Consider the following 8,911-nt stretch of genomic DNA (forward strand, 5'->3'; position numbering starts at 1 on the left):
TTCGATTAATTGACTATGTTTGGAATGAACTACTAGTGCACTGCTTTCTATAATGTACAGTACATACTAATTTTAATAATAGTACACTACTGTTCAAAGGTTTGGGATCAGTAGTGTTTTAAATTGGTGTGACAGTAAACACTGAAAAATGTTTCGAACATGAATAATAATCAGAAATGTTTCTTGAGCAGTAAATTAGAGTGATTTCTGAAGGATCGTGTGACACTGAAGACTGGAGGAATGATGCTGAAAATTCAGCTTTGCATCGCAGGAATAAATTACATTTGAAAATATATTCACATAGAAAGCAGTTATTTTGATTTGAATTAATATTTCACAATTTTACTGTTTTTATTGTATTTTTGATCAAATAAATATACCTATGGTGAGCAGACGAGACTGCTTTCAAAAACATTAAAAACTCCAACTGACAATAACTTTTGAATAATAGTGTATGTAAAATAATCTGCAATTCTGAATGTTTCAAACAGAGCTACACTAGTAACATGACCTCAGTATGGTACATGTTTCTTTCTATCATCTCAAAAATACTTCCAATTTTATCCAGTTTTGGGAAAAATCTGCTTTTATTGGAAGTCTAATAATAAATAATACTAAAAACTTCTTAACAATTAATGAGAATAATGAGACGAGAAGACACAATGTGCAGAGTCACACTGAATATGGAACATATACAGTATTCCTTTGCATGGCTCAGTTAAAAAATACACATATTGGCAAACATATGTATTCCATGCATACTGTACATAATTACATACTACATACTGGAGAAATAGAAGTATGCTCCTATGTTGTTTTGAACACCGTGTTTGCATTGCACTGGAGCCGGTGTGTATCGCCCTCTGTAGGGCACTTGAGGTACTGTTTCTCTTGTGGTTTGTATTGTAGATGACTACTTCTGGTTAAACTGAACATTTCATCAACAACTGGGGTAAACTAATGTCTATTTAATTTCCAGACAAACATATATATGTGCATTCTCACCTGAAATGAACTACTTCCTATAGAACAGGAAGGAGGATTGAACGAGAGAAGGTGGCTTATAGGTTGTGGTTGTAACAAAACCATCTGTGGTATGAAGGTGAGTTATGGTCAGAGAAATTAAAATGTCTGGGTCGGATTTTAATGCTTGATCTCGCCCTTCTTCCACTTTCCTGTTTAAACTCACTACCAAAACACACCCGGCATCATCTCAACACAGGAGAATCTTGAAGCATATCCAAAACCATGTTTACAATTCTGGCAAACTGTTTTACGTTGACATATTTAACTCTGAAACAGCCTTCCTGTTTGCATTCTGAGTGCATGTTTCAGATCAGTTAATCCTACAGACCTTTCGCTGTACAGGAGTACTGTGTGTTTCATGAAATCTACAGTATTTTAGGATCATAAAAAAAGTTGTTGTACTCTGAATGCAATGCATCCAGAAATGTGACTTTTAAGCACTGCATTATACACACACACTATGTTGTGTATGAAAGGTTTTTTGAGTTCATATTTATTTTATTTTTCTACACACAATTAAAATAGTTTTTTTTTTTAATATCTGGTTTTTTTTTTTTAGGGGAAAATGTACTTAATGTCATAAAAAAATTAGATATTTTCCTTGAAACAGGCTTAAATATAATTTATTATCTGGCATTACATCAGCTCTGAACGATTAACACATACATGCTGTTTTAACCATTTAAACCATGCATATAATAAGAGGTGTCCACCATTTAAATGATTGAATATCTCTCTGGATCTATTTCAGTTCAAGGGCAAAGAGAGTAAGGAAGAGAGGAGAGAAAGAGACAAACAGATGGGTGTCGGGTTGTCTTGTGAAAGCTTACAGGACAAGAAGTTGCCCTCGTTTGAAGAAGCAACTGGCTTCATTTAACAAAGACACAGGCTTACACAGTAGTCAACATGAAGTCAGAATTCACCCTGATTACTTAATGAATGATTCAGTGGACCTTGTTCTAAATAACTCTAGATTCATTTATCTTAATCTTGTAGAGCATGACACTAAAGTTAAGGCATTTATTTTTCTTTCACTTTATAATAATCAGTGTTTCCTACCATTTTTCTCATTTGGCAAAGCAGTGATGTGTCAGAAGATAAAGAATGATGGGTAATCAGTACATGCGTTCAATGGACTGTACTGTTGTTTAATAATAATAATAATTGTTCAGCTGACAAAATGTATTTCAGAAAACTTTCAGTAGACAAAAACACAGATTTGAAAGTCACAGGACCTTTAGGCCTATACACTGTCTTGTGTTAATGGGTCTAAAAGGCGATTATGGATAACAACAATCCTTTGTGTCTGTATCGTTAGTTGTGTTCCTATATTCTCATGGAATTAGATTAGATTGACTATTTGAGGAGGTTTTTACATGACACCTTTTTCAATTAAAAATGAAAACATTTTTATGTTTTTTGGGCAATTCATTTATGTCAATGGCATTCTGTTTTTTTAGTCGCTTTCATGGATAAGTGTGAATTTTGAACGTTACTGATGTGTGCGAACAATTGTCTGAACTTTTCAAAAACTCAAAGGAAAACCTTGTCCATTTTTATTACAATCGTTGTCGTGTAAACGTACCATATCACTGTAAATGTATAGTTATTGTTACAGTTATTTTGCTCGGTGTGAACAGACCTTAAGCGGCAATTAGAATGTCAAATCACAAACTTGCCTTCCAGAATCACTCAGGCAAAGATGTGACCCATTTGATGGGTCAGCTAGCATACGTACAGTTAGCAGCCGACCCCTGTGTGACCCTCGGCCAAACCACACCAAAGACAGGCCTGTGAGTGATTACGCAATTTCACACACACACACACACACACACACACACACACACACACACACACACACACACACACACACACACACACACATATACACATTCAATCAGCTCCTCTAATCAGGATCCAACCACAAGAAAGGCCAACCAGAGGTCGTTAGGTACCTCTTCTGATGACATCATCAGGTTGCCGCCGGTAACTGGAGCTGGACCCGCTCTGGTGACTGTACAGGGCCATATATCACAGAGTTTCCCAATAACCAACTGTTTGGAGAACAGCCATTTATCAAATAAAAGGCCAAGCAGTGCAGACTCTGTGTGTGTGAGTGTGTGTGTGTGTGTGTGTGTGTATAGGTAACCAGCCCGGGCTCAGATATAAACATAAGTAATCTGTTGAGCTAGCTTTAGCAATGACAGGGCAGTCAATCAGGCCTCCGTCTACATGTCAGCCTGACAGTTTAACAGTTCACGGGAGATTTATTAGCCACGGGTCAGATCAAATAATATATCCCCAGTCTGCTCTTGTTTAGAATGACTTTGCTCTATTGATTAGACTCGGCCGTGAGGCCCTTTCTGACATGGACAGAGCACACAGGAAACTCTGCTAAATTGCCAAACCACAACATATCATGCTTTGATAATTAAATGAGATGGTCTTCATTTATCATTTGGGGGAACAGCTACAGTGATTCTGAAAAAAGGACATCGTAAATATGCCTTAAAGGGACAGTTCAGCAAAAAAAAAAAGTAAATTCATTACTTTTACTTTCATGTTGTTCCAAATCGGTATGTGAACACACGCAACTCTTTTTCACTGAACATCAGTCAAAACAGCATAAAAGCACTACAAAAGTGGTATAATTACATTATATTTCATATTTAACAGTTCAAAAGTGAAAATATACATGAAACAGAAAAAAAGGGTTTGGAATGACATGATGATGAGGAAATATATAAAAATAAGATAAAATAATGGTGATAATAGATAGATAGACCGACAGATAAAAATAAATACAGAAATAAATAAGTTTTAAATAAATAAACAAAAAATGGAATTGGACTTAAATAAATAAATAACACATCCAACAGTATAGTACAGTGAGTGAAACAACTTAATATAAACTAAGTAGTAATTTTAAAATGATTTTTACCATTCAAATTTAGATAGAAACTGTTTAAATAGTAAGTACATAAAAATATGATTTAAATATTTAATTAGATTAAATCAGGTAAATAAATGCACATAAGATATTAATAAATAATATAAACTAGTTTTAAATAAATAAATAAAAATCTAACTGTATATTACAATATTGAGTAGATAACAAACTTAATGGAAACGAAATATTTTCCAAATAATATTTTGAAATGAATACTATACTCATTTAAATGAGTATAAATTGGGTCTTTATGCATTAAAAAAAAAATGTATAGTTGCCTTTTAAAATTTAGGATGGGGGTCCCTCACATAAAGATAGAATATTTAGGGGTCTATGGCATCTAAAAGATTAAAACCCTTCTTAATGGTGCAAGGCAAATAATTCTGACTACTAGTTTGAACAGTAATTTGTTTAATGTTAAGGTTACTGATTAATGAATCGTCAAACGTTCTGTCAACAAAATAGCTTGGTATGACATCAATCGGATGTACATTTCCACCTAACCTCTGAGAGGTCGATCACATGCGCCTTTAAATTTATGTTCAGCTCCTACAGCTATTTCCTGTGTTACGTTACCCTGAAATAACACTGCAGCTTTGCAGCGCTGCAGTCTACAAGCAAAGCATCGCAAGAAACCAACAAAATAAACATAAACATTACTATGTTGTCACATGCGGTATTATGACATACATGCAATGTAATCACTCCATAGGTACAATAGGAAAAAGAATCTGACAAGCCAAGATCACGATCAATTTGGACACAGTTCATTTGAGAAAAGCACACACACACGCACACGTAATGTGCTCTGTTTGCAGCCACTTTTCCACAGTCCTGCACTGACACACACACAGACATGCAGAGCTCCAGACTTCTGTCAGTGTGATGATGAATGCCTACAACAGGAGATCAGAAAAGACAGACAGACCACACTGGATTCACAAAACACTATTTTTCCTCATTTAATATTCCGTTTCTCTCGGAAATACGTCACAACACTGGAGAAAAGTCGTTTGCAACTTCCGGTTCACGCGAAATGAGTGATAAAACTGGCAGCTTCGCTTTATGATAAATACTGTATTAATGCAGCAAGGTGCAGAGGTGTTCGTTTATGCATGAACTAAGCATTAACGATAAATGGTATAGAAAAATAGGTTTAAATGTATTACATCATGTATATGTATTTGATTGCTGATGTGTATGTTGCAGACAGAGCACTGTAGAAGATCTAATGCGAAGCAGTTTGACATCAACATGAGGCAAGATGAAGCACAAGAACAGAACTCAGATGCACCGGGTTCAAAACCTGCTGAGGAACAAGAGCCGCCACATGAAGACCGATTAACAACAGCTCGCGATGGTTCTGCTCTAAAACCCAATGACGAGAAGCCTGCTGATGAAAGAAGACTTCATCAGGAGAAGGACGATGATCTTGAATTTACTTTTTGTTGGGCCGACTCAGCGGTGTGAAAGCCAGCGATTCACAAAAACGTTCCAAGGTTAATGGTTCCAAGGTTAATGGTTCCAAGGTTAACAAACAGAACACAACAAGTTACAAATGATGTTAAGTGTGGCACATTTCAAGAGCAAATGATGAATGATAGTTTTCAGCAGGACTCTAGAATACATGCAAAGTCTTATGGGGGGTTACCCAGAATTGGAAATAATTTCACAAATCAGGTTTTCCCCACGAGTAAAGCTACGCCAGTTTCTCTGCGTTGTTTTAATGACAACCAGAATCAGCAATATCAGTACAAAACACAAGTACAACAGCTTCAGGTTATTCAAAATTAATCTGAGCTCAGTGCTGTTTCCTCAACGCGGCATTTCCGGCCAAACACCAAAGAGATGCTTCCGTCCACCAATTTCAGTGCTATAAAACCTCTTTGTTCAAATCCTCCCAGCATGCACCAGAATCCAAACTCTGGAGATCTTAAACAAGGAGGGGGTGCAATTACACCCCGAGATGGCTTTAGTGATGTTTTAGATGAAGACCTGAACTCTTGTTTTGCATCTGATGACATCTGGGATGACGGAATGGAGGACGATGATCTGTTTTGTGAGGCGTGTGATAATCTACAGGAGTTATCTGGCACAAGCAACCAACAAAACACCACAAAAGCACTACAAAAAGCTGTACGGCACCTCTGAAACGGCCAGTCAGCAAACAGTGTTTGTTCATCCTTATCCTCCCAAAAAGCTGGCCGCTTATGTTCCCACGTCCAGTGCAAACACATCAGTGTCTCTGTACGGCCAGAAAGCTCATGTGGTGAACTCCGTGCCTACAGGACTCGGCTCTAATGTGTCATGTGATGCAACGAGACCATCTGGCCCCTCAAGTAATGGAGCGTATAAATTCAAACAGGTGAGAAGCTCATCTGTGGTGGGACGGGGCACCTGTGCTGTTCCCCCCAAAACAGCAGGGTCACGAGAGGGGCGTTCTGGCCGTCCTCCAATCAGATGTGAGAACAGCAGACAGTCATCAGTTCAAAAAGCCATACAGTGACTCGTTTAGGTCTGCGGCGGTCATTGCCAAAGGTAAAGTAAATGTTACATGCTCTTTGCTTTATTATTGTGGTGGGCAAGTGCTATGTAGGGGTATTTTAATAATCATTTCTTAATATTAGTTGATATTATTATAATAATAGTTTTTAATAATTATGTAATAATCACTGTGAACATATATTTAAAATACAGTAAAACTTTTTGTAACATTATATATACCTTTACTGTGTCTTGACAATGTCTTGCCTCCTTACTGAACAAAAGTATTAATATTTTTATTAAAAAAAATAAAACAAAACGAATGCTATTGTTGGTCCTAGATCTGTTTAATAATAATAATAAAAGTAATTTAACATTTACTTAAAGGAGCATTGCGTAGGTTCTGAAATTTCTAACCGTTACTGACACCAGTGGCCATTAGAGGAACTGCAGCCAGTCTCATGCTCGTTCTCAGTGCGCACGCTCTTTTTCTTTCTTTTTTTTTTACTTACGAGGAGGAGTGTCCGTGGGTGTCTGAATTGTGCTGGAGGCTGGTCGCTTCTTTCCATCCGCAGAGTCCATTTGGAAACACTATTGCCGCTGCTTACTATAATGGCTGGCGTGCCATACAGTTGCAAGCCCAAGTAGAACGAGGACGCGCATGACGTCACATTTTGTGAATTTTCGCGCCAATTCGGGCCCGACTCCTCCACACACAATTGAGCCTTCAGGCTGATAGAGGCAACCGTGGTGGACAGTCGAGGTGTCATTCTTTTTTTACATCATGGTTGGCTAGTACATGTAGAAATGAAAACTCTATCTTAAATATTTTTTTAAGTAAAAACCTATATATATATATATATATATATATATATATATATATATAAATAAAATGATGTAAAAGATATAAAAAAAGTTTGGTTGGTTGATTTTGTTTTTGTCCTTTGAATAAATAAATAACTTTAATAAAAATATTTTGATTTTTTTTTTTTTTTTTGTCTAACTGGCTTTTATCTAAGTCATATCAAGAGCTGCAGATTGATGACCAAGCTGACACTGATACATTTATTTTCAGGTTCCCACAATCAGGGAACATTAATTAAGGTGTTTTCAGAAAATCAGTCACAGTCACAGAAAGTAAAAATTGGAAAAGTTAAGGGTGGGTTTAATAGAAATATGTATTGCTCTTTTGGTTGGTTCTTCTTCTTTTAAACATATATTTTTATTTGCATTTTTAGATTCAACCAAGCACATATTTAAAGGAATAGTTCACCCAAAAATAGAAATTTCCCGAAAATGTTCTCACCCCCAGGCCATCCAAGATGTACATGAGTGTTTTTTTCTCCATCAGAACAAATTTGGTTAGCGTTACATCACTTGCTCACCAATGGATCCTCTGCCGTGAATGGGTGCCGTCAGAATGATAGTCCAAACAGCTGATAAAAACATCACAATAATCCACAACACAAATCCAGTCCATCAATTAACATCTTGTGAAGAAAAAAAGCTGAGAATCATATCAAAAACAGTTCTAAACAGCTGTTGGTGGATTTATGGATTATGGACTTGTACTTTGGAAAAAGGTTCAAGTTAAAATGCTTTGATGGATTTGTGTCTTAAAAATGCAGCTTTTTTTCTTCACAAGACATTAATTGATGAACTGGAGTGGTGTGGATTATTGTGATGTTTTATCAGCTGTTTGGACTCTTATTCTGACGGCACCCATTCACTGCAGAGGATCCATTGGTGAGCAAGTGATGTAATTTCTACAAATTTCTCCAAAACTCCTCTACATCTTGGATGAGGGTGAGTAGAACTTTTCACTTTGGGGTGAACTATATTCTTTCAAGGCTGAACTAAGGGTTTTAAACTCGGGGAAACTGGTGTAACGGTGTGCGAGGCTTCTCTGTGGGTCTGTTTCTCATCATTAGCTCTCTGACACCCGTCTGACGCCACTGTCCTCGGACACCTGCAGCACACATGAGTGCTCCTGAAAGTCGAGTCTTGTTATCAGCCTGCCGGTGTGTAACTGTAGCTAGTCGCACAGAACTATGAAAACCCCTGCGGGCCGGAGATGTGGTTTCACCTGACCAGCCAAGCGTCCAGGCACTTAGCTGCTCCGCGTGTTGTCTGAACTCTGATGAGGACAGCATGAATGGAGCATTCTGGGGAGCTTCATGTCGTACACGCAGAGATTAGTGTGTGTTTTGATATGGGGTCGACCTGAGGATTACATAGCTGAAGTCAAAGGTCTACATCTATGCTTCATTAACCGCTGGTTCCCTAGCAAGTACACACATTAGGATGATGCAGAAAAACATCTCCATTTACAGCACTTTGGTAGCGTGTCAAATTTTTGAGGCAGGTTGAAGTTCGATCAATCATCCTTAAGAATTGCACCTTCGTGGAAAACATGGAAATATGAGGGACTGGAAAAAGTAATGACTGAAG

General features: G+C 37.3%; 1 long non-coding RNA gene across 2 annotated transcripts; it reads left to right on the forward strand.

The window, feature by feature from the left end:
- Positions 1-857: 857 nt before the first annotated feature.
- On the forward strand, positions 858-2,385 carry LOC132142005 (uncharacterized). 2 transcript variants are annotated; one of them, XR_009433995.1, is made up of 3 exons: positions 858-952; positions 1,029-1,112; positions 1,793-2,385. It is a non-coding gene; the product is annotated as an uncharacterized LOC132142005 (long non-coding RNA). The 2 variants fall into 2 exon arrangements; XR_009433996.1 differs by having other exon boundaries at positions 1,029-1,102; positions 1,778-2,385.
- The last annotated feature ends 6,526 nt before the right edge of the window (positions 2,386-8,911 follow it).

Source organism: Carassius carassius, chromosome 6, assembly GCF_963082965.1.
Source record: "Carassius carassius chromosome 6, fCarCar2.1, whole genome shotgun sequence".
Lineage (NCBI taxonomy): Eukaryota > Metazoa > Chordata > Actinopteri > Cypriniformes > Cyprinidae > Carassius > Carassius carassius.